Source organism: Ambystoma mexicanum, chromosome 8 (genome assembly GCF_040938575.1).
Source record: "Ambystoma mexicanum isolate Mex_15411 chromosome 8, UKY_AmexF1_1, whole genome shotgun sequence".
NCBI lineage: Eukaryota > Metazoa > Chordata > Amphibia > Caudata > Ambystomatidae > Ambystoma > Ambystoma mexicanum.
Window position 1 is genome coordinate 918467953 of NC_090929.1, and position 24849 is coordinate 918492801.

The window sequence follows — 24849 nt, forward strand, 5'->3', positions numbered from 1 at the left end:
TGGCAATTCCAATCTGAATGAGAGTACCACCAGCAACCCCATACACGTGTTTCACCCTTGTTGGGGATCATCAGTGAGGTGAAGCTGATGCCTCCCTAAGCACAGTGAGAGGGAGACCACGTCTGGTTGCCCCCAGGAGACCTAGGGTTACCAATCCCAGGTTCCTTAACAAATAGTATTACAAAGGTAGCGGGCGCCCCTCTCTCGCAAGAACAGACATGATAACCTGTTCAGTGGTTAATAACCACTTGAGAGTTCGCAGCCACTGCTTTTACTCACTGTGCCTTTCACAGATGGGAAATATCCATTTGCATATCAGTCTTTGTCCTGCCCAGGGGCAGTCCAGCACCGAAATACAATGGCAATTCCAATCTGAACGAGAGTACCACCAGCAACCCCATACACGTGTTTCACCCTTGTTGGGGATCATCAGTGAGGTGAAGCTGATGCCTCCCTAAGCACAGTGAGAGGGAGACCACGTCTGGTTGCCCCCAGGAGACCTAGGGTTACCAATCCCAGGTTCCTTAACAAATAGTATTACAAAGGTAGCGGGCGCCCCTCTCTCGCAAGAACAGACATGATAACCTGTTCAGTGGTTAATAACCACTTGAGAGTTCGCAGCCACTGCTTTTACTCACTGTGCCTTTCACAGATGGGAAATATCCATTTGCATATCAGTCTTTGTCCTGCCCAGGAGCAGTCCAGCACCGAAATACAATGGCAATTCCAATCTGAACGAGAGTACCACCAGCAACCCCATACACGTGTTTCACCCTTGTTGGGGATCATCAGTGAGGTGAAGCTGATGCCTCCCTAAGCACAGTGAGAGGGAGACCACGTCTGGTTGCCCCCAGGAGACCTAGGGTTACCAATCCAAGGTTCCTTAACAAATAGTATTACAAAGGTAGCGGGCGCCCCTCTCTCGCAAGAACAGACATGATAACCTGTTCAGTGGTTAATAACCACTTGAGAGTTCGCAGCCACTGCTTTTACTCACTGTGCCTTTCACAGATGGGAAATATCAATTTGCATATCAGTCTTTGTCCTGCCCACCGAAATACAATGGCAATTCCAATCTGAACGAGAGTACCACCAGCAACCCCATACACGTGTTTCACCCTTGGTAACCCTAGGTCTCCAGACGTGGTCTCCCTCTCACTGTGCTTAGAGAGGCATCAGCTTCACCTCACTGATGATCCCCAACAAGGGTGAAACACGTGTATGGGGTTGCTGGTGGTACTCTCGTTCAAATTGGAATTGCCATTGTATTTCGGTGCTGGACTGCCCCTGGGCAGGACAAAGACTGATATGCAAATGGATATTTCCCATCTGTGAAAGGCACAGTGAGTAAAAGATGTGGCTGCGAACTCTTAAGTGGTTAATAACCACTGAACAGGTTATCATGTCTGTTCTTGCGAGAGAGGGGCGCCCGCTACCTTTGTAAAACTATTTTTTAAGGAACCTGGGATTGGTAACCCTAGGTCTCCTGGGGGCAACCAGACGTGGTCTCCCTCTCACTGTGCTTAGAGAGGCATCAGCTTCACCTCACTGATGATCCCCAACAAGGGTGAAACACGTGTATGGGGTTGCTGGTGGTACTCTCGTTCAAATTGGAATTGCCATTGTATTTCGGTGCTGGACTGCCCCTGGGCAGGACAAAGACTGATATGCAAATGGATATTTCCCATCTGTGAAAGGCACAGTGAGTAAAAGCAGTGGCTGTGAACTCTTAAGTGGTTAATAACCACTGAACAGGTTATCATGTCTGTTCTTGCGAGAGAGGGGCGCCCGCTACCTTTGTAAAACTATTTTTTAAGGAACCTGGGATTGGTAACCCTAGGTCTCCTGGGGGCAACCAGACGTGGTCTCCCTCTCACTGTGCTTAGAGAGGCATCAGCTTCACCTCACTGATGATCCCCAACAAGGGTGAAACACGTGTATGGGGTTGCTGGTGGTACTCTCGTTCAAATTGGAATTGCCATTGTATTTCGGTGCTGGACTGCCCCTGGGCAGGACAAAGACTGATATGCAAATGGATATTTCCCATCTGTGAAAGGCACAGTGAGTAAAAGCAGTGGCTGCGAACTCTTAAGTGGTTAATAACCACTGAACAGGTTATCATGTCTGTTCTTGCGAGAGAGGGGCGCCCGCTACCTTTGTAAAAATATAGTAATATAGGTTTGTCATTTTGGCAGGTGCATTCTTTGTTTTCATGTTGTGCACCATGTGCAATTTCTTTTGTTACTTCTTCAAAAATGGTGCGCTGCTCTTTGTTTAGTTTTGATTGTAGCACAGCTAAGTCTTCTGTATCTCCTTCATAGTGACACATGGTGTTTTCTACTTCTGTCATAGCTAATTCTGCCTCATTTGCTATTAGTGGCTGTCCCAGTGGTTCTTGGTTTCCTGTTACAGAAGGTTGACTACTGTAGGGAGTGTCCTTATCTATTTGGGCATGGAGTTTGTCTTCGTGTTGCTGTTCATTGTGCAACATTGTTTTGTACTGCGTAAAGTTTACATTGGTGATAGTGATTCCATTCGCTTTGAAAGCGTCTTCATAGGAGTCATAGTTTTCTAGTATCTCTTCTTCTTTTCTCCATGGTTTAAAAAGTTGTAGCAGGGACATGTAATATAGTTCTTTCTGTTGAGGAGTTTTTAATGACAATTTGATATGATCAATTAAGCTTCGTTTGGTAAGTTTCACTAAGCTCTCTTCACAATCTGTCACTCTATATCTACCTTTTTGTTCATCAGGGTTTATATTATTTTTGTATACAAAGTTTTTGGCTATGTGGTATAGACACATGGTTTCCAATGTGGTACTCCTGTTCGGGTAGTATGTGTCTAGTAAATTGTAAATTGTAAAATGGCCTGGCTGTTGGGATCATTTTTGGCTATTGTTTCTATGTCCTCATATGATTTGAGAATTATTTTTTCTAGATTTAGCAGGACCAAGACTTAGCCATACTATATTTTCAGATTTTCCATACAAAGCAGTACTGGTTAAACGACCTGAAGCTTCATAGGAGCCACATTCTCTATGAGAGAGCATTTTTATGCCTAAACTGTACAATTTCTGAGCTAGTGTTTTGTCTGAGGATAGGTCATTCCAGAGGTCTTGAAGCTCTGTTTTTTCTGCTTTTGTTAAGTAGGCTGTAACATATCGTGCAACTGCAGTGGAATTGTCTGCAATGTACTGCACATCTATGTTTGCATTCCATAAGAGGGCAATGATTGCATTGTAATCATTGATATATTTTGATTCTTCTGTTCTTTTTTTATGTAATATGTGTTCTTAGGTGATTTACCTTTAACACTATGTCTAACTGAAGACATGAAGTTGTTCACTTCACCTGTTTCTGTAACTGGTCTAGGGAAACCAAAGCGGCATTTGGTGTAGTATTTCCCTTTGTTTTTGTATTTGCGACAACAATATTTGCCACATTTGTGTCTTTGAAATTGTACAATGTGGGCATGAAGATCAATGTGTCTCGTTTGTGAAGGGATTTCACAAGTGACATATTTTTGGATGAACTGCAGAACAGTGGCAGCACTGTCCTGACCAAATTTAGGAGCATCTTTAATCCATAAAAGCATGTGTATATGTGGTGCTCCTCTGGCTTGGTATTCTTTTCTCCAAAAGAAGTGTTGCACTTCTCCGAGGGGAGGACAGTTTTATTACAAATAATGTGTAGCATAGCAATGAAACGATGGTGGAAATATCTTGAAACATTAACAGGATCTAGAGAGCAAAGTTCTCCAGGTGTTAGTATATCTATGTTTGTTTTGTTTTTGTTTGATATGCGTGGGAGATCATGTAAATCTTCCCATGCATATTCTGCACAACTTAATGTAAGAAACCAAATGGGTGGGCCAAGGTTTCTTATCATACAACGTACATCTCCGTGACCTCGGAACCAGTACTCTTTCGTACCACGCATGTTTGCAAACAGATTTGTAATGCTTGATTGTAAAACCTCATCTTTTTCTTGCACTTTTTGTATTAATTGCGAAGCTGACATATTTTGAAAGTGGGTTCCTGATTTCAATATGTGTGCAACTCCGTAACATAGAGTTGCTAGTTCACTTAAAGAGTAGGTGGAATATGTATTGCACATTTTGTCTACATCTGGGATGTTCAGAATACATTCGTAATGAGCGGTATTCTGATGCTATTATCTGAGTGGGTCTATCATCATACCTTACTCCATTGCCATTAGGAAATAGCAGAGGAAACGCATGTGCTTCTATACTTGTTTCCCATATGCTCATTGGTGATCCCTTGGTTTGTCGCATTTGGTATGTTTCTAGTGCATCATCTATGGTGTCATTAGAGTGTAATGGATGAATTGTAAATTGGTCTAAAATATTGGATACTGTAGAAGGATCTAGAAGGTCAAATTGACCGGTTTTTGGTGACTCTTGAATTATTTCAGTTGTTTCCTTTAAGTTTTCTTCAATATTTAATTCTTTGTAGTATACATTATTGTCTTTTAGATATTGCAAGGCTTGTCTAACTTTATGTAAATCCACAAGATGTTGCCAAATTGTTTTGTCTTTTGTTGGTACACCATTAACTAAGACAATTAAAAAATGCTCTATTGGACGTTGCACTCCTAGAGTGTGCACATTTTCTTTCAGATCTAATGGTAAATAAACTACTTTGCCACAAATGCCTTTCACCTATTCAGAGAGAGGTAATTTTGCTGTTTTTGGTTGAAGGCGTATTATTGCTTGAAATGGGTGCACTGTTTGAATTATGATGCTCTCATATAAATTTAGTTGTTGCATGGGTTTTTGTAGTGGGAATAATTCCAAGTTATTTGTTATAGCACGTGAAGGAGTTTGATTGTTGTCAAGTTTCGTAGTGCAGTAACTGAAAAGTATTAAGGGGTCGTTATTTCATATTTGTTTTCTGCTACAAGGTAGAGAGCTAATTCAAACCATTTGGAATCTTCATTGTCTTCTATTTTGTATGTTACGTCTATAGTTTTTGTGTTACTTTTGTAAAAAGTTCTGCAGCAACAAACACACATGGTTTGGTACTTCAGCGGATGTACTTTTAAATTTTAGTATTTCTTTTTTGTATTTGTATAGTAGAAGGTTGCCATGTGCAGAATTGTTGCTAGTCTGTTGTAAAGCTATTGCATTTTGTAAGTGACTTTCCCTTCCAAAATATTTTCTCTGGATATTGTCGGTTTCTTCTTGTAGGTCTTTGGGTGTACCATGTAGAAGAGTGTTATTTAAATTGGCTATTTCTAAAGCAGGACTTTTAGCTTAGTACAGTTTATAGACTAGATTGATAGTTGAATATTGTGTTGATATCATTTTGGTATCATGGCAGGTGCTTTTGCAAATAGGTCCTGAAATGCAGGCTAATGAATGTCCTTGTAGTCCTGTGTATTTGCGCACTGGACAGGTATCCATATTTTGCAGCACTTTCATTTTGATTTTGTCTTTACCTTTCACATACTGATTGAGGAAATGGCGTAAAGATTTAAACGTTTTTTGGGAATGTTACACATTGACGTGCATGGCCATTTGTATACTGGACGTTCTGGTTCAGTTGAACGGAGAGGTTTTCTGGGGATATTTTTGTAAGCAGTATTTCTTGTTCCATTATGGTTTTATTAATTTTTTCATAACCTTGTCCACTGCTATGGTTGGCAATTGTGTTTGTTTGGTTTTGTTTCTATGATTCTTCATTAAAATATGGTTCTGTGGTTGTGGTGTGACTCCATTCACCGCCACAGATATTTAAGAAGTTATTTTTGTTGACATTCCGTTTATTGAGAAGTTTTTTTGTAAATTAGTAGTTAGTTTTGTTAGTGGTTTCATCCTGTTTAAAACTAAAACAAATAACTTCCTTTTGAGAAGGATTGCACTGTCTACGAGAGCTTCTAGGATTAATTTTCTATGGTAGGTTTTAAGGGTTGTGCATGATTTCTCTCCTATTTTTATAAGATTCTGAAGGACTCTGTGGGGGAACATTTTTGCTAAAATGCTTTTTTTGGTATTGTTACTTGCTAGTATATCAAGATATAGTTTTTTAACTGCAAACATGACCATCATGACCCCAGGAACAAAGCATTAGCATTTGAATTAGGGCAGGTGTCCGAGCGTTACAGCTCGACCGGTAGGCCCAAAAGGAGCCAGGGCTGCAGAGGCGGACAGAGAAAGAAAGCAGCAGGCGGCAGCGCCGTGCTGAGCAGATGGCCACTTCAGTTTGCAGAGTGGCTGTGCTGGAGGCAGGTTGTCCGACGCAAGTCGGGACAACCTACGTCCCGTACAGCCACTCTGCAAACCACGGGACGGAGTCCCTAATTGCGGAAAATCCTGCTAAATTGGGGACACTTGGCCAGCCTACTACCCCTACCTTAGAAATAACACATGCACAACATTTCCCCCTTTTCCATCTGCCCCTCCATATTAGTGTTTGGTGCCACTTCCCTCATTTCCATCCCCACCTTTCTTCTTAGCTCTCCTGCCAAAAAAAATCCATCCAAAAACAAAATAAAAAAGCCACCTTTCACAGTTAAAAAATAGAAGTAAAAAAGAAAAACCCACATAGACTCCATCTACTTTGCATTTCTTAGTAAAATACATAGATGCAATAAGATTTTCCAACATTTCCATTTGCATTTTTTGTTATAGTAATGTGAATATTCTAGCATTCATGCGCCGTTCCAGGGACTGGAACGGTGTATAACGGCCCAGTAGCCATAGTAATCAGCCCAAGCGAAGCGAGGGTGGATAACAAGGTCTCTGGACCATTACCCCCAATTTCAGCCCCTAAAATGGAAGATGAACACCATTACCAGCCTAGGCTTCCAAAGCAGTAACCCGTGCTACTAAAAAATAGGATTTCTCGTCCTATATCGGGACGTGGCGTCCCGGTTTAGAAATAAAATCCTTTTTCAGGATGGCCACCATGGAAAGGGAAAGCGCCAGTACCATACAGGGCCCATCTTCCCTTTCCATGGCAGTCACCAAAAGGCAAAAGAATCCCTCTAACCAAATTAACATAAGCAAATTTTTCTTCCCTAATCTATACTAATTGCTAATAACTTTACGACAAAGCCAGTCCCAGGTGGACATGACCACTTTAATACTATGCTTTGTCCCTTCTGGTCATGGCCAGTAGCCACATTGTCCGGATCATGACCTTATAACATGACCCCGACATTCGGGCTACTGCCCATGACTACAGCCTACCCCTCAGGCACTAAATAAAACATGCTTCTCGATCCTTGCCAATGAGCCTTACGCAAATTTGCTGTAAATCCACCCACGTTTTATTTTTTCAAAACTGTCAAAATAATACACAAATCATTCGTCATATAATCTGTGTACAAAATTCCAGCAAACTTTGTAAACTCATTCGAAATTACATCTGAAATATTCCAACAATGATCATCACCCCTCACCTCCCCAAACATTATTGCATAAGTTTCACAAGTGCAATGCTCACAAAATATTATTGTCCCGAGGGTTTGACCATGTATTTTTGTACATACGTTAATGTATCGCACACATTTCCACATCATCTTACGGCATTTCTCCTCTTTGAGAAACGTACGAAATCTGGCAACAGGGCGCGTCCATCTTGTGCTATTGTTAACCATTGCTGCATCGGCCTAAGGTAAACTGGCCGGACGTCACTAAATCACATGCGCCGCCCCTGACCCTCACATAACCAACCCTAGTGATAATGAACACCTTTCTCTGTGACATTCCTCTTCAGAATGGCCTAATGCGCCCATAACCACCTACGTGATGTGACGCAGAACCCAAAAATCAACACACAGCGACTAACAACATACCACGTCACAATTCAAATTATTAAACCGCTCTTTAAAAGAAAACAATAAAAGTATACAATTTGTAAAGTACTTTTATTTCACAATAAAGTCTCTGAGAACATCCGACTGTTCCCATATTCAATCAAATGGAAAATGTGTTTCTTCGCTCGTGATCGAAAATGTTAATTGTGAGACAGACGTTCTTCTTTTTCCATACACAAAGTGTTCATTTTTGATGAAGGAACTGCTTGGGTCACACAGTGAATTCCAGGGAGTCTGCATCAATTTACGCCTAGACCACCATAAAAGATGTTATGTTACTCCTAATTGCTAGTGCAGCGTACGGACACATGGGCCCCGGCCGATCGTCCCACAAAACATTCACAGTAATCCAGCCGTTGCCGACTATGTGCACCTGACGAATGAAGAACCCATCAGTTGGCATCTGGAATCCATGGCAATCGCAGTAAGGCAGAATGTAGCTATTTGGAAAACATAACAGAAAATATGTATCAATAACCGACCTTTATTACACTTAATTTCAATATATGTATTATTTTCTTAATTCGGCATAGAGTTTAAACTAAAGATTAGCACACACATCAAACAATCTCAAAAAAGACAAAAAGAACCTAGAAACTGATACACAATACTATATAGTCATACATGACATTTTAAGGAAATATTAGCGTTGAACCTGGGTGAATCTAGTTATAGTCGACATACACTTACATTCTGCACTTCCCATAACCACATAAAAAAGACAAGCACACAAAAAAGTAGTACTTGAGTTACATTGCCAAAATTAATCTTCAGATTAATAGGTTAACGCTCGTTCCAGTATACAGTCGTCAAAAGCAAACTTACATAATATTCACCGTCTCCATTGTATTTGCGAAAATCAGTCCGTAATGCTCAATCCGCTTGCATCAAAGAATCTTCATGAACTAAATTCACATGTTATGTACACACTTTTGGAAAGCATAACCTTATCAAATGTTCTTTATTACAAACCTCCTCTCACTGACTCTTCACGATAAAATCCCTTTCTCTCAAGATCAAAAAACATTTGACCCTTCTACTTTCTGTCCCATGCATGGGCTGCCTTAGCTCGCAACCAAAAAATCAAAGTTGCTGACCTTCACTCAGAATCTAAATACATTCTCACTTTGCAACAACACGGCTCAACGCACCCATGAGAACTCGTATTGTCATACATGTGCACGGCCGCTGTTTCCATCAAACACTGCAGGTGGCTGCCTCAGATGCCAAACTCTAGGGGGCACCAATCTGACTCCAATATTATTTTACATACATTGTAACACAGACACATTACTCCTTCACCTGTATTTTACGCACAATATATTGAGCAATACCTCCAGATAGGGTGGCAAACTTTGTCACATCCCTTTGCGGGACAAAAGGTGGTGATGATGTCACGGCGTCATTCACCTGGCAGAATCAATGCATTGCACCCGAAGCTACTGACATGACCAGCCTGCAAGCCTGTCACGTCAGTTGCTGTGGTTGCAATGCAATACAATAGGACTCTTTTTTACAGATTAGCTGCCACTTGCCAGCAACTGTTATTCCCATTCGTGGGAAATGTATGTATATGACCCCCTCCCCGCTCGGCCCCAACCCCCAGCATGACAAATTGTGACTCCTAACTTACTCTGTTAGATCACAAATTGTGCTCGAACAGAGCAAGTCGGGAGAACCCGCGTCCCGCAGAGTCACTCGGCAAACTGCGCAACACAGGCGCCAATTGCGGGACCATCCCTCAAATTATGGGACAGTTGCCCACCCTACCTCCAAATATACTGTATGACTTTCTTGACAAAAAAACACCACTTTTTTGCTTCTTGCTGCCACATCCCGTCCCATCCTCATCAACCCTCACCTCCCCAGACAGTATTTGATAAGTTTAACAAGTGCAATGTTGTGTTTTTTTATATGTTTTTGCAGCGATGTCCGCGGACACCAAAACACAGATCAAAGATAACGGGCGCATCAGAACAATCTGACGCACTTGACGCCCTTCACCATCCAATGAGCGAATACATCACATGTCCGCAGACATGACCCACCCAATTACCCAATCGGTGTCCTGCCCGCGGAGCCAACAGGGAAGTGTGTCCATGGAGCTGACATAGTTATCACAAATTCTTTGAGACCTACTTTTTGATCGTTTAAAAAAAAACTACTTGACGGATTTTCACCAAATTTACAAAAGCACGCTTTAAGGACCAAACCGCTGCTCCTGCCGCAAATTTGGTGAAGATCCGTCCAGTGGTTTGATCTGTAGCCATGGGCAAAGTTTTTCCCCCATTCAGTCTAGGGGAAAAAAAGAAGTTTTGGGACCCTCCCTATAACATTACCCCCCCTGGTCCAAACCTCACCACACTTTGCAAAAAAACCCAGTATGAGCTAGCTTATTTTCACAGAGAGGGACAGTGTAGTTAGCAACAATTGGGCAGAAATCTAACACAGTGTCAAGTCTGATTATATACCAGGTGACTAATTCTAAAGGAAACCCAACATTTGGGCTCTTTTTTAACAAGGTTATTTCCAAATGATCTATGTGGGATACGGATTAACAGATAGCTGGCATAGTGCAAATAGAATCCAGATCTTTAAGAAGGGAGATTGCAAGGAACCAGCATAAATGTTACTGTGGAGCTTTATTGGTTCGCACAGTGGAATGGGCAGAACATAACAATATTGTAGCAGATGTACAAGTTGGTTTTAGAAAGGGTCTCTCCATGGTTGCTCAATTGCTCAGGCTGTTTTTATTGATTCAAATGTGTGTGGTTTTATGGGAGCAGACTTTATATTTTGATTTATAGATTTAAACATTTGGCACTCTGCTGAAACTATATTTGTGGAGTGAAATAGATAAGCTGGGAGTTCTGTCCTCCTTAATGACTTCAGTACACTCTCTTTACAAAGAGAAAACGGCAAGTGTCAATTCGGACAGACGGGTGAGTATATACATTTTTGCATAGAACAAGGAGTTAGACAGGGGTCTGTTTTAGTGCCATTTTGTTTTTATTGTACATCACTTATGTTTGGGAGCGAGGGGCCAGCAGGCCCCTCGCATCCTTTACTTCTCAGTACAAAACTCGGACCAATTGCCTCCAGCAGTGGGTTCGCCCCTTGCCCTTATGCAATGTCGACTTTGGTTAGCATTTGCGTAGATGGGACCACTGAGCAGGACACAGGGCATCCATTTTTGTACCCCCTTTCGACTCCATCTTGGTGACTAGGCCTCACTGTGATAGTACAAAATGCTTCGCTTCCCTTTCTCGCAGCGGCCAGACGCGCAGGGCACATGGCCCCCACCAACTTTCCCACTCTGACTGGAAAACTCAGCAGCTCCATTCTCACGATGAGGCCGGAGGTACTTGCAACAAATAATAAATGTAACACATCACTCTTCCTCGGAGATCACTGTCCTGCAAGTGAACCAGCATGAGCTTAAGCACATAGCTTGTTCATCTCCACAAACGTGTCCTTGCCCCGCACCCTCGCCAGTGGAAACTTACTGCCATTGTGACCCTGTGCCCCTTGCAGGTATTCCTCTCATGTGCCAGACCGCTGACCACGCCATGGTGCCCACCCAACAGATTCCCAACTAACATTAGACCCCTGCTGCAGTATATCGCTGTCTACCACTAACAAATGTCACATACCAGAGATTCTCATGAGCACAGACCCTCACTTCAACCAGTGTATTATGGTGGTCAAGGCCCTTAACCTAAGGCCTTTATAATCCGATGTAACTGATAGTATAGATGCACGTGTGACGTTTATAGAGACATGATTAGTTATTCAAAGACTTCGAACGATTATTAATTAGTGCATGCATTTTGAGAATATATTATGTTAGCTTAGCTAGTGACCACCCTGCTTCACAGTGACCTGACCGTCACCCATTCGGAGCACAGATGCCTGACGTCCATCCTCCCACCAACCAAGCAGCTAACCCGGAGGAAGAGATGCCACCCACACCATGGACACCATATGGACTCTCCAATCCGGGACCAACATAGTATCTTATGTTAGTTGCGTCATTTGCCCTATAAAATGTATTGTAACATTAATTTTGGTCAGAGCACTCTCAGAGGCAACAGAGATCTTTGAATGCCATTTACTTATATAAACCTTGCCTTAAACTCTCGCAGCCTGCTCTCTTTGCCTCATTCCTCGTCTGGGGTGTGTCAGTTTTATTCTTTTGCATGAGAAAGACGGGGAGGGCAAAAACACTTCCTTAGCCTTAGCTAGTAATAGATTGGAACCAGCCACTCCATCCCTGGGAGCAAAGAAAACACAGAGATTATTATGTGTGCTTCGACACAGCTGTGTTAAACAGCATTGTGAGAATAAGGGGCTACAAATGGATCCAAAGAAAATTAAATCATAAGCTGTTGCAAAAAGAAAAAGCAATATAAATCTGTGGTTGCTCTCGCCACAATCAAATTGGACAAAGTAGCATTCTTCAACTTCCTGGGAGTTGGTGTATGCCAAAATAGGAGTCAGCTTCCACAGGTAGAGCGCAAAAACTTTGAACAGAGTGGAGGAAGGGCAACACTGAGATTCTCAAAAAGGTTTGGAGTGTAATCACTGCATCCTTGCAAGTCTCTCGCTGTCCATCCATGTCTGCTGAATTGCATGGTAGTGAGATTTAGGGGGTAATTCATAGAAATCAGCGCACAAGTGGCGCACGCAGCTGGCACATAGTGTGCGCGTGCGGAAGTCTGCGCTAGCCGCGTGCACCAAAATCCATTTTCGCGCACAGCGTATTCATGGATTCTAACATCTATAACGATCTGTGGCGCAGAGTGGAGCAGCGAACCTGCAGCAGAGCCAGTTACGCCCCCAACACCGCCCCATGTGCCATGAACAGCACACAAATCCCGTACATGGCGCACAGGCCAGTGGATCAGCATACAGCCCCCCAACCACGAAAATGTCTGTAAAACTCCCTGCGCACCCCTCCAAATACACAAACCCCACACGCAACAGGGTGCGCATGGAGAATCACACGCGATAGGCCTTGTGCGAGCGGGGTACATGTATTTCAGGGGTGCACGTGGAGAATCACACGCGACAGGCCTTGTGCGAGTGGGGTACGTGTATTTCGGGGGTGCGCATGGAGAATCACACACAACAGGCCTTGTGCGAGCGGGGTATGTGTATTTCGGCGGTGCGCGTGGAGACTCACACGCGACAGGCCCTGTGCGAGCAGGGCACGTGTATTTCGGGGGTGTGCATGGAGAATCAAACACGACAGGCCTTGTGCGAGCGGGCTACATGTATTTCGGGGGTGCGTGTGGAGAATCACACGCGTCAGGCCCTGTGCGAGTGGGGTACGTGTGTTTCGGGGGTGCGCATGGAGAATCACACGCGACCGGCCCTGTGCGAGCGGGTACGTGTATTTCGGGGGTGCGTGTGGAGAATCACACGCGACCGGCCTAGTGCGAGCGGGGTACGTGTATTTCGGGGGTGCGCATGGAGAATCACATGCGACAGGCCCTGTGCGAGCGGGGTATGTGTATTTCGGGGGTACGTGTGGAGAATCACACGCGACAGGCCCTGTGCGAGTGGGGTATGTGTATTTCGGGGGTGTGCGTGGAGAATCACACGCGACAGGCCCTGTGCGAGCAGGGTACATGTATTTCGGGGGTGCACGTGGAGAATCACACGAGACAGGCCTTTTGCGAGCGGAGAACATGTATTTTGGGGGTGCACGTGGAGAATCACACGCAACAGGCCCTGTGTGAGCGGGGTACGTGTATTTCGGGGTTGTGTGTGGAGAATCACATGCGACAGGCCCTGTGCGAGCGGGGTACGAGTATTTCGGGGGTACGCATGGAGAATCACACGCGACAGGCCCTGTGCAAGCGGGGTACGAGTATTTCGGGGTGCACGTGGAGAATCACATGCGACAGGCCCTGTGCAAGCGGGTTACGTGTATTTCAGAGGGTGCGCGTGGAGAATCACACGCAACAGGCCTTGTGCAAGCGGGGTCAATGTATTTCAGGGGTGCGCGTGGAGAATCACACGCGACAGGCCCTGTGCGAGCGGGGTACGTGTATTTCGGGGGTGCGCGTGGAGAATCACACGCGACAGGCCCTGTGCGAGTGGGGTATGAGTATTTCAGGGGTGCGCGTGAATAACACACGCGACAGGCCTTGTGCAAGCGGGTTAAGTGTATTTCGGGGGTGCGCATAGAGAATCACACGCAACAGGCCTTGTGCGAGCGGGGTACGTGTATTTTGGGGGTGCGCATGGAGAATCACACGTGACAGGCCCTGTGCGAGCGGGGTACGTGTATTTCGGGGGTGCACATGGAGAATCACACGTGACAGGCCCTGTGCGAGCAGGGTACGTGTATTTCGGGGGTGCGCATGGAGAATCACACGCGATAGGCCCTGTGCGAGCGGGGTACATGTATTTCAGGGGTGCGCATGGAGAATCACTCGCAACAGGCCTTGTGCGAGCGGGGTATGTGTATTTCGGGGGTGCGCGTGGAGACTCACACGCGACAGGCCCTGTGCGAGCAGGGCACGTGTATTTCGGGGGTGTGCATGGAGAATCAAACACGACAGGCCTTGTGCGAGCGGGCTACATGTATTTCGGGGGTGCGTGTGGAGAATCACACGCGTCAGGCCCTGTGCGAGTGGGGTGCGTGTGTTTCGGGGGTGCGCATGGAGAATCACACATGACAGGTCCTGTATGAGCGGGGTACATGTATTTCGGGGGTGCACGTGGAGAATCACACGCGACAGGCCCTGTGCGAGCGGGTACGTGTATTTCGGGGGTGCGTGTGGAGAATCACACGCGACCGGCCTAGTGCGAGCGGGGTACGTGTATTTCGGGGGTGCGCATGGAGAATCACATGCGACAGGCCCTGTGCGAGCGGGGTGTGTGTATTTCGGGGGTGCGTGTGGAGAATCACACGCGATAGGCCCTGTGCGAGTGGGGTATGTGTATTTCGGGGGTGTGCATGGAGAATCACACGCGACAGGCCCTGTGCGAGCAGGGTACATGTATTTCGGGGGTGCACGTGGAGAATCACACGAGACAGGCCTTTTGCGAGCGGAGAACATGTATTTTGGGGGTGCACGTGGAGAATCACACGCAACAGGCCCTGTGTGAGCGGGGTACGTGTATTTCGGGGTTGTGTGTGGAGAATCACATGCGACAGGCCCTGTGCGAGTGGGGTACGAGTATTTCGGGGGTACGCATGGAGAATCACACGCGACAGGCCCTGTGCAAGCGGGGTACGAGTATTTCGGGGTGCACGTGGAGAATCACATGCGACAGGCCCTGTGCAAGCGGGTTACGTGTATTTCAGGGGGTGCGCGTGGAGAATCACACGCAACAGGCCTTGTGCAAGCGGGGTCAATGTATTTCAGGGGTGCGCGTGGAGAATCACACGCGACAGGCCCTGTGCGAGCGGGGTACGTGTATTTCGGGGGTGCGCGTGGAGAATCACACGCGACAGGCCCTGTGCGAGTGGGGTATGAGTATTTCAGGGGTGCGCGTGAATAACACACGCGACAGGCCTTGTGCAAGCGGGTTACGTGTATTTCGGGGGTGCGCGTAGAGAATCACACGCAACAGGCCTTGTGCGAGCGGGGTACGTGTATTTCGGGGGTGCGCATGGAGAATCACACGTGACAGGCCCTGTGCGAGCGGGGTACGTGTATTTCGGGGGTGCACATGGAGAATCACACATGACAGGCCCTGTGCGAGCAGGGTACGTGTATTTCGGGGGTGCGCATGGAGAATCACACGCGATAGGCCCTGTGCGAGCGGGGTACATGTATTTCAGGGGTGCGCATGGAGAATCACTCGCAACAGGCCTTGTGCGACAGGCCTTGTGCGAGCAGGGTACGTGTGCGAGCGGGGTACGTGTATTCTGAGAGGTGCACATGGAGTTCCAAATGTGATTTTGCACTGTGTGTCCTCCCAGGTGTGCCCTGTACCCCCTCCCCAGCCCCTGCAGCCAGCCCACACCACATGGGAATACTCTGCACCCCTGGTCGTGTCCCATAGGCAGCCCATCCACCCTGGCCATGCCCCCCAGCCAGCCCACATGTCACCATGCACCAGTGAGCACCGAGTCATGTTCCCCTGCACCCCCATCCACCCTGCATTGACGGACACCTGCCAGCAGGCCCCGACACATGTCCCCCTGCACCCCCACCCACCCTGAATTGACGGACCCCTGCCAGCAGGCCATGACTCATGTCCCCCTGCACCCCCACCCACCCTGCATTGACAGGCACCTGCCAGCAGGCCCCGACACATGTCCCCCTACACCCCCACCCACCCTGCATTGACGGGCACCTGCCAGCAGGCCCCGACACATGTCCCCACACATGTCATAAAGATGCACATTCATGGGCCTCATGTCCACCAAAATCCCTCTGCACGCCACCCCAGTCCTGAGACACATTCAAGTTTCCCATCCACCCCACACTGAAAGGCCTATTTCTTTTCACAAACCAAAAGTCAACTATGCACATCAACACCTGTCCGTCACACACACTGTGTGCCAGTGATTGTGCAAACCCACATTGTGACATGCAGTAAACCAATGAGCGAATACCACACGTGGAAGCAAGAAATCAAAATGTATTGTGCACACAATTAAGCAAATGGAATCAAAGCATGAAAATAATATTAATAAAAAAAGATAATGAAGTCACAAACCAAAGTCATCCAAAATAAAGTCAGTGAAAACTGCTCGTCCACCTAAGCAAATCCAAAGGGAACAAAAATTTCAAAATCCATTGATCCATGGCGAAGTAAAATAATTTTTTTGCAGAAGTCCACAGTCCAACTATGTACAGAGATTGAAACCAGGGTCCATGAGCCCAACTAATGAAATGAAACCTATAAAAAAAAAACACCTAACTGAGAACTATATACAAAAATGTGGGGCATTGTCCAAGCGTCCCAAAAGAAAAAAAGAAGAGAAAGGAATCCTAACACTAACTAACTATATACAATGGCGGCGGGCAAGTCCTATGGCTCACTCTGTGATGTTGTGGGCCAGGGCATCATCAAACTCCATGTCTATCTCCTGGTGGCGGGCCTCTGCCCTGGACCCGAGGTCTCGCAGGGATGCATCCAAGACCTGTTCCAACTCCCTGCGAGTTGCCTCGAGGCATTCAGCCCGCCTCAACGCCCGACACATGGAGAACTCCGCCCTGACCATGGTGAGCCACGCCTCTTCTGCCCGCCGCCGCTCCGCATCTATATGCTGGCCCAACCGCAGCCACACGGAAGACACACCCATTCCAGGGTCCTCCTGCCCTCTGGCCGATGCCTGCCCCTCTGATGTTGATGCCCCCGAGCCATCATTGCTCCCACCTAGAGCCTGCTGCTGCTGCTGCTGTCCATGTGCCAGTCCGATCGTGCCTGCACATCCTCCATCTGCTGGTCTCCAGTTGATGGGGTGTCCACCCCTGCTGGACCACCTACTCCCGAATGTGGCAGGGATGGGATCTCCACCAAGCTGGCTGTGTTGGTCAGGCCAGGTCCACAGGGGGCCCTGGTGGAATCTGGGCCGGAAGACGGCAGGGAGAAAGACTGGTGCATAGTCTCCACAGAGGAGGAGAGGTCCGCCACAGTGTGCGACACATGTAGGAATCCACCGTCCATGGCCCCTCCCAACTGTGCCACGTTGCCACGCAGCTCTTCGTGATGGTTTCCCCCCAGGAAACACGCATGTCATCACGAATAACACGCGTGCGCAACACGACACCAATCAGGACGGAGCCCATACAGTCATGGGACTCCTCGTCCGCAGTGGAGAGCCAGATGACGTGGGCCTCCCCCCTACCTGCGGACGGGCCTGGGACGGGGCATCCCTGCTGGTGCATGGTGGTGCAGTCACAGGGTCAGGGACAGCGAAATGCACAGGCCCCTCCGCGGTGACCTGTGCTGCCTCCTGACCAAGGCCCTGGACTGCACCACTTGCACCAGTGGTACTACCCCCACCAGGCTCCATGTGCGGCTCAGTAGCGGGCTCCTCCTCCTCTGTGGAGACCACCAACCTGGATGTCTCTGCACCGTCTTCTGCCATTGCAAGCCCTTGTGGGGGCTCACCCGGCCCTTCCGCTACAGCCGTAGTGGCAGACGCGGCACCAGTCCCCTCACTCCCGGATGATGGCAATTCCTGGGAGGGTGGCTGGGCCTTGCGTCGCCGCCCGGTGGAGGCATCCCCGCCGCTTAGGTCCACAGCACCATCTCCGCCCTCTTCTTCACTCGACGCTGCGTAGAGGGAGACATAGAACACAAGCATCAGCATACTGTACAATAGTCCCCTAGACAGGAAGCAATAACACATGAGTTGCACTCTCAAACGTCACTTCCACCCTGTCCCTCCACAACACATGGGTCAATGCACGCAACACACATGCAGAAACAGGCACAGCGCATGCAATCAACATCAGCATCCATGTACAAGGACCTCTATGGACATAAATATTGCCTTTAAACTCACATGCATCGTGGCTCATACTGATCCCATGCACACACATCACTGGAGGGTCATGCATCATGGCTTGTACACCACAGACACAGTGGATACAAGGGTGACCAGAATGTATAAGTGAATCTACACATCGTCACGGACATGTGTCATGCATCCATGGCATTTCAAAGTCACACACACTCTTCTAAGACACACAGACATGTACACCAGACATGTACATGAGAGCAGCACCCATCTCTCACCCCCCATCCATGTCCAAGAACAGGGACAAGCATGCATTCATATGTGCATTCTGCATGCTGCTCCCCATGTTGCATTGGAACACATGCACCATCCATGTGGTTCACGCATTACTGGTCTCACATGCATTACCATGATGTCCCTGCGCACACACATCCATACATGGCCTATGTCACACATACAGCCAAGTAGCTGACTACCAGCACACTGCAACATGCCCTGTTTCAAACAGCAATGCATGGCCACTTACCGCTCAACTCCAGACGGATCTTCCTCCGAAGGATCTGGGCGTGGAGTGCTGGGCTTATGCGTTCCGGGACCCTCATCTGGATGTTGGTCAGGCTGACCCAGCACCCCTCTGCATCTTCTGCCATCGTGAGGCGCCGGGCCTTGTTGAGTGTCCTGGACCTGAAGTTCTCCCAGCGCTTCCAGACGTGCTTGATGTCGCTGGTTGCCACCCCCTCCGCATTGATGGCAACCACTACGTCCTCCCAGATCCTCTCCCGTCCTTCCTTGTTGGCGCACGATGGTGTGAAGATGCCATCATAATGCCCCACACTTGCTCCACCAGGACACCAACTTCCTTCTCACTGAAGCTGGTGGCCCTCTGCCTTTCTTTCTGGGGGTCGCCAGTGGTCTCGGATGGTGTTTGTCCCGGCATGGCAACCCCCGAGGCAGGTGTGGGTGGGCAACTGGGTCCTGGGGCTGGGCTGTGGAGTGATGGTATCCCAGTTGGGAGTGTTCTTCACAGCAGATCAAGGACGTATCTCTTCTTTTGGCGGGGGTATTGGCTACGCGTGCTTTTTATCATCGCGCTAGTCTGACGGTGAGTCGCTCACGCTATTTTTCCCACTCCGGGTGCCCCTGTGTATCGCGTACCCATTTTGAGGTCATAGTAGCCTGCGTGTTCCACGTGTATGCGTTTTTTGTGTTCCTGGGTGCCACCGCGTACTGCGGGAGGTTAATTCCACGCACGTAGGCTGCAGGGGTTGCATGCATTCTTTGCCTGAGCGTTGCGTGACCCGTCACTTCATCACCGGGGTCACATACAGCCTTGCAGGTGCAGGGGTGCTTTTAACATCTTGCATCCCATCCCTTCACCCCAATTGCCCAGGACAATTGTGGTGTACACCTCCCATTGGCACGCCTTCATCTGTGCCGGCACTCTCCATCTGTGCCATGGTTAGGAGGCCACCAAAGGTGAGGGGCGCCTCAGCTGGGCGTACTCCTCGTGGCGGGCGTGGTCAGGGACGTGGCCGGGGTGAACAGGGAGTATGGGGACTCCGGGTGTCCAGGGTGGCCGCAGAGGGGGAAGAGGCAGGGGTGCACCACTTGGGTAAGATGTTGTGCCATGTGTCAGTGCAGTCATGCCACCACCCCCTGTGGTTCCGGTGACCCGGCAGTCCGTTTCATCGACTGCCAAGGGCCCAAGGGTAGTGGTAGTTGCAGGTGCAGCTGTGGACACCACCACCCAGGCTCAGGGTCTGCCAGCACAGGCTCCGTTGGCACTTGAAGAGTCCATGGAAGATTTCCAACAGGGCAGGAGGCAAACCATAGGTGCACGCAGGGCTGCCCTGACCGAGACACATGTCCCTGGGGCAGTAATGTCATCTGCTGCCCTGACCAGCCGGGTGTTGGCAATTGCAGGGGCAGATGCAGCCAACAACACCCCGGTTGTGAGTCTACCAATCAGGACAGTCGCAGTCAATGACCCTGCCACAGCGGATGTTGCTGCGCAGGGTCCATTAGAGGGCACCCAGCTGCCACTGACGGAAGTCAGGCCTTTGGTCGTCCTTCCACTTGCCACTCCCTTGGCTCAATCCACCGGTGCCACTGGCAATACTGATCAGGGCGGCATTTGCCAGCCAGGGTCTGCGCCAACATCCAAGAGGAGGAAGGTTGCACCTGCAGCACAGGCTGGGACCCCACACACAGCCACGACCTCCTGCACATCGAGGAAGAAGCCTTTCTGTGCACAGGAACTGGACTTCCTCGTAGACTACGTGCGGAACCACAACCGTGACATGCTAGTGGGGCCTAATTGTCAAACTACGGCTGCCCACCGTGATACCCACCGGAAGCAAGTTGCAGAACATATGAGTGCATTCGGCCATGAGGTGCACACGGCGCAAGAGTGCAAAAAGCATTGGATTGACCTCAAACGCAGCGCTAAGGCTAAGCGTGCCTCAAATTACAACATGACTCTGGTGACTGGCAGTGGGCGGGCACCTGAGGAGGAAGACCTCACTCCGCATGAGTCACTCTTTGCGGAGTTCATACCACCTGAATCTGTTGAAGGAGTGGGAGAGATGACGGACTTTGATGCCCAGTCCAGTGAGTGTTGCTGCGTGTTTGTCGAGGACATGTGTGTTTTACTTTTGTGATGTGTTGTGCATGACTGCCACTACATGTCATGTGTACATGGTTCTGAAGTGCAAGTAATGAAATGCTTCACTGACGCATGGCTGCTCTGCAGGATGGTGGACATGTGGAGCAGACGGGGACTGTCCGCATCACCACTATTACACCCTACTCACATGCTGGTCACCAGGATGCCCCTCCGGACCATGATCCAGCTCACTGGCCGTTCTGCATGTAGCCTGGGGTGTCCTTCCTCTCAGACCTGGGACTATGTCATAGCATGACTGGCGTGCATGTGTCCTCTACCTGCATGCGGGTAAAACACATAGGCATGCTCGCTTGCCCCTCCACCCCCCCCTCTGCACCCCAATTTCACCTTTGCACTGGTCTGCATCAATTTTGCCGTTAAGCACTTGCCTGTTCATGCGTCCTGTGTACATGCTAACTTCCACCAGCCAACCTGCCAGACATATGCTGTGGGGTACATCCTTTGTACTTGATACAGGGTGTCTCACTTGGACTGTGCAGATGTCAGATGCTCCGCAGGGACATGAGTGCCCATTCATGCTCCATGTGCATTCCATGCATTCCCCTATGTGTCCTTGACTGGATGATCATTGTAGTACGTATCCAGGGTGACCTACATTGCATGGCATTTCATCAGCCTTCCCATGGCCACTGTGGCTCAGTCCTGCGTCCCACACATGTTTAGGGTGTGAAAGTCTGTGTGGGTCACAGGCCTCAGCCTGTTTCAGGCCCAATGACTCTGTCCAACTGGTGTAGTGTCTTCTTCACACATGGGTTTACTCCTGAGGGTTCATCATGTGTCCTGCTTACTGTCCCATCATCGTCTGCTGTGTTGTCACTTTCCTCAGATGATGCAGTTGATGCTAGTCAACACTGTCTGCCAATACACAGGTCTATGGTCATCCTTTTAATACCATACAAGGCATCCCTGCATTTCCACTTAGGAGGAGGGGTGGTTTGCTTGTAGCCATGCAACCCATTGAATGCACATTGCACGTGATGCCTGAAGTTGACCTTGCACTGCCTTCACATTTTCTGATACACATCATGAAGTACTTGTACATGTAGATAGTGAGTAACGTACAAATTTGCTGCACTGCATCGACCCACTTCTGAGCAATATAACACCCTTCTACATGCCTAATCACAGAAGCAATGTCAAGTTGACCCAGCATGCATGGCAGGTTCTCTTTTGTGAGTGACATGTCTGCTTAATGTGTTGGCTGTCTGTGTGATGTCTATGTTGTGTGTGTTTGTTGTGTGCTTCTAACATGTGTAGTGACCTTTTTTCTCTCTACTTTTCAGATGATGATGCAATGGAGCCAGAGGATGGTGTTGTCATGCCAGGCACAGGGTTGTTATCACTACAGCAACCCGGCACAAGTGGGGGTCGTGGGGTGGTAGGCCACGAAAACCCACATGTGCTACAGACCATCTTGTCTTTGGCTGGCAATGAGTCCAGCCTTGATGACCACTCTGACGTCCCTGTCGAGTTGGATGTGCATCAGGTCCATTTGTCAGGGGTGAGTGATTCTGATGTGGACACTCCTCTGTCCGTGACACCTGCACTGAGGGGCCAGACAGTGGTGGAACCTCAGCCTCTGGTGGATCGGGACGCAGGGTCACCCTCCACACCAGTCGCTGATGTGCCTGTGCCATCACGTCGACGGGGGCATGTAGTTGTGCAGCCGCGGGCGGTGCCACCCCAACGAGGACTGCCGGTCCTTGGGTCCTGCAGGTGTCAAGCCCAGCAAAGCGGTGGCCACGCGCAACCGCGGTATACTGAGTCGGAGCAAGACATGACTGCCAATTCTGAACGCCAGGGGGCAGCAATGGAGAACATCGCTGTGAGCATGGAGCGTGTGGCCCAATCCGTGCTCCCCCCTGCTAAGCAGGTGCTTCTCCAGCAACGGACGGCAAGGTCCACGGCCCGCTCACTCAGGCTGGGCATGGCGGCCTCAGACAGGGCATGCCAGGCTGAAATGTTGCGTCTGCGTCAAGCAATTGCTGCTCACGCAGACGCACACATGGAGGCCCTGGGGGCTGAGTATCAGACCCTCAGATCCACTCTGGGTGTCCTCTTGATGTACCAGACGACGCGGTCAGAGGAGAGGTTTGAGCAGCTTGAGCGTACCATCTCGGCTGAGCTACGTGCTTGCCGGGAGGTGCATCAGTTGTCCAGTCAGGCCTTGCAGGAAGAACTCCGTGTTACACGTGTTACCTTGCAAGAGGAAGCACGCGTATCACGGGAGGTTCTGCATGCAGACCTACGTGTCATTGCCGCACAGAACCAGGTTCACCCGTCTGGCAGACTTGCTGCAGACGAGGGGAAAGCTGCGGCTAGGCATGGTCAGGCTCCTTTGCCACATCCTCCTTTTCAGGAAGAGCCAGACTCAGACGACGAGGTATCTTCCACACAGGTCGGGCTGTGCAGGCGTTGAGCCCATGGAGGTTTTTATTTTCCTCAACATCATCGCATGTGGGTGTTGAGCTGCACCCTGTACCTCCCCCCTCCTGGGTGCCTCCCCCCCTGGTCGTATGTGGCCATTTTTGATTTTTATTTTAGTTTAGTTAGTTTACTTTCAATTTGATAGTTAGTTTAATTAGGTAATGTAGGTTTTTCATAGTTAGTGTAATTAGTTTATATAGTTTAAAATTGCTTGTCTATTGTGCTTTCATGTGACGGTGTGGTGCTTTGTGGATTTTGAAAGCATCCACTGTCTGTTCCAGCTGGTCCCTTCAAGCTTGTCTCGTGTATGTGTTTGCAGCTTGGGGTCCTGACTCACATATGCCACTCCTGCTTCCCTTATCCATGGGCTCACAAGGATGGTTCGGTGTTACAGCCTATTACACAAGGGCTTTGGACTGTCATATCTGTGGCATGTCTGCTGGGGTACTACTTGTGTTAACACCCCTAGTGGGGATGATAGGGGTGATATTGACCACAGTTCTTCCTTTGCTAGATGGGTGGTTTCTGATTCATGTGTACATTAATTTCTATACATTATGTAGCATGTTTCTTATCTTTACTGTGCATGTGCTTGATGCAATTCATGCTGTAGACAGTGGCTACCACACTTTGCCTGTGAAAGTCGCACTGATGGGGTGATTTCTGATGTACGTCTCTGACATGGTCCAGTCATGACATTCCTGAAGAGACACACACAGGGGAATCTCAAGCATTAATCATGTGTTTTCTGCCCTTTCTGCAGGGGGATGAGCCTCCAGACCACCTTTCCCAGCAGACATGGCCCATTGGACGTCTGGAAGCTGGACACGTTCGGTGGTGCAGACATGCACATGTATGCGCAAGCAGAGCCACAGGGATTGCGCTCATACATCCAAAAGAAGCTGACGTGTTTCAAGGAACTCCAGGCAAGGTGAGCAGCACAAGGGGGACACACCGTAGCCAACCTTCCACCAGGCCAGTTGCACATGCATGCTAAGTATCACCACTGACGGTGAGCTTGGACAGATATTGGTGTTGAAGATGCGTTGGTGGACTAATGGCTAATTGATGGGGAAGTTGTCAGTAGCACATGCAGGGGCAGTGGCACATATCCTCCGGTCCACCATGGTCCATTGAGGCAGTTGTATTAGCCATGTAGCGTTCCAAGACAAGGAAAGAAGCAGCTCACAGGGACAGACAGCGAGGGACAGACTTGTGTGCAGTGCATTTCATTTTCATGTTGAAATTGGCACATGCACTACCTACTTTATTTGGGTTATGCTGGAACACGACTTGTACTGAAGTCGTACCTCGCTAAATGCGTCTGGATGCTTACCCAGGGAACATTTCATGTTGTGTGAATCTTGACACATTGGTCTTCCATTTGCCATGCACCCACCGGCGCCTGACTTACTGAATTGACTGTGTAGGAACCATCACGGGGGGAATCTTACGTA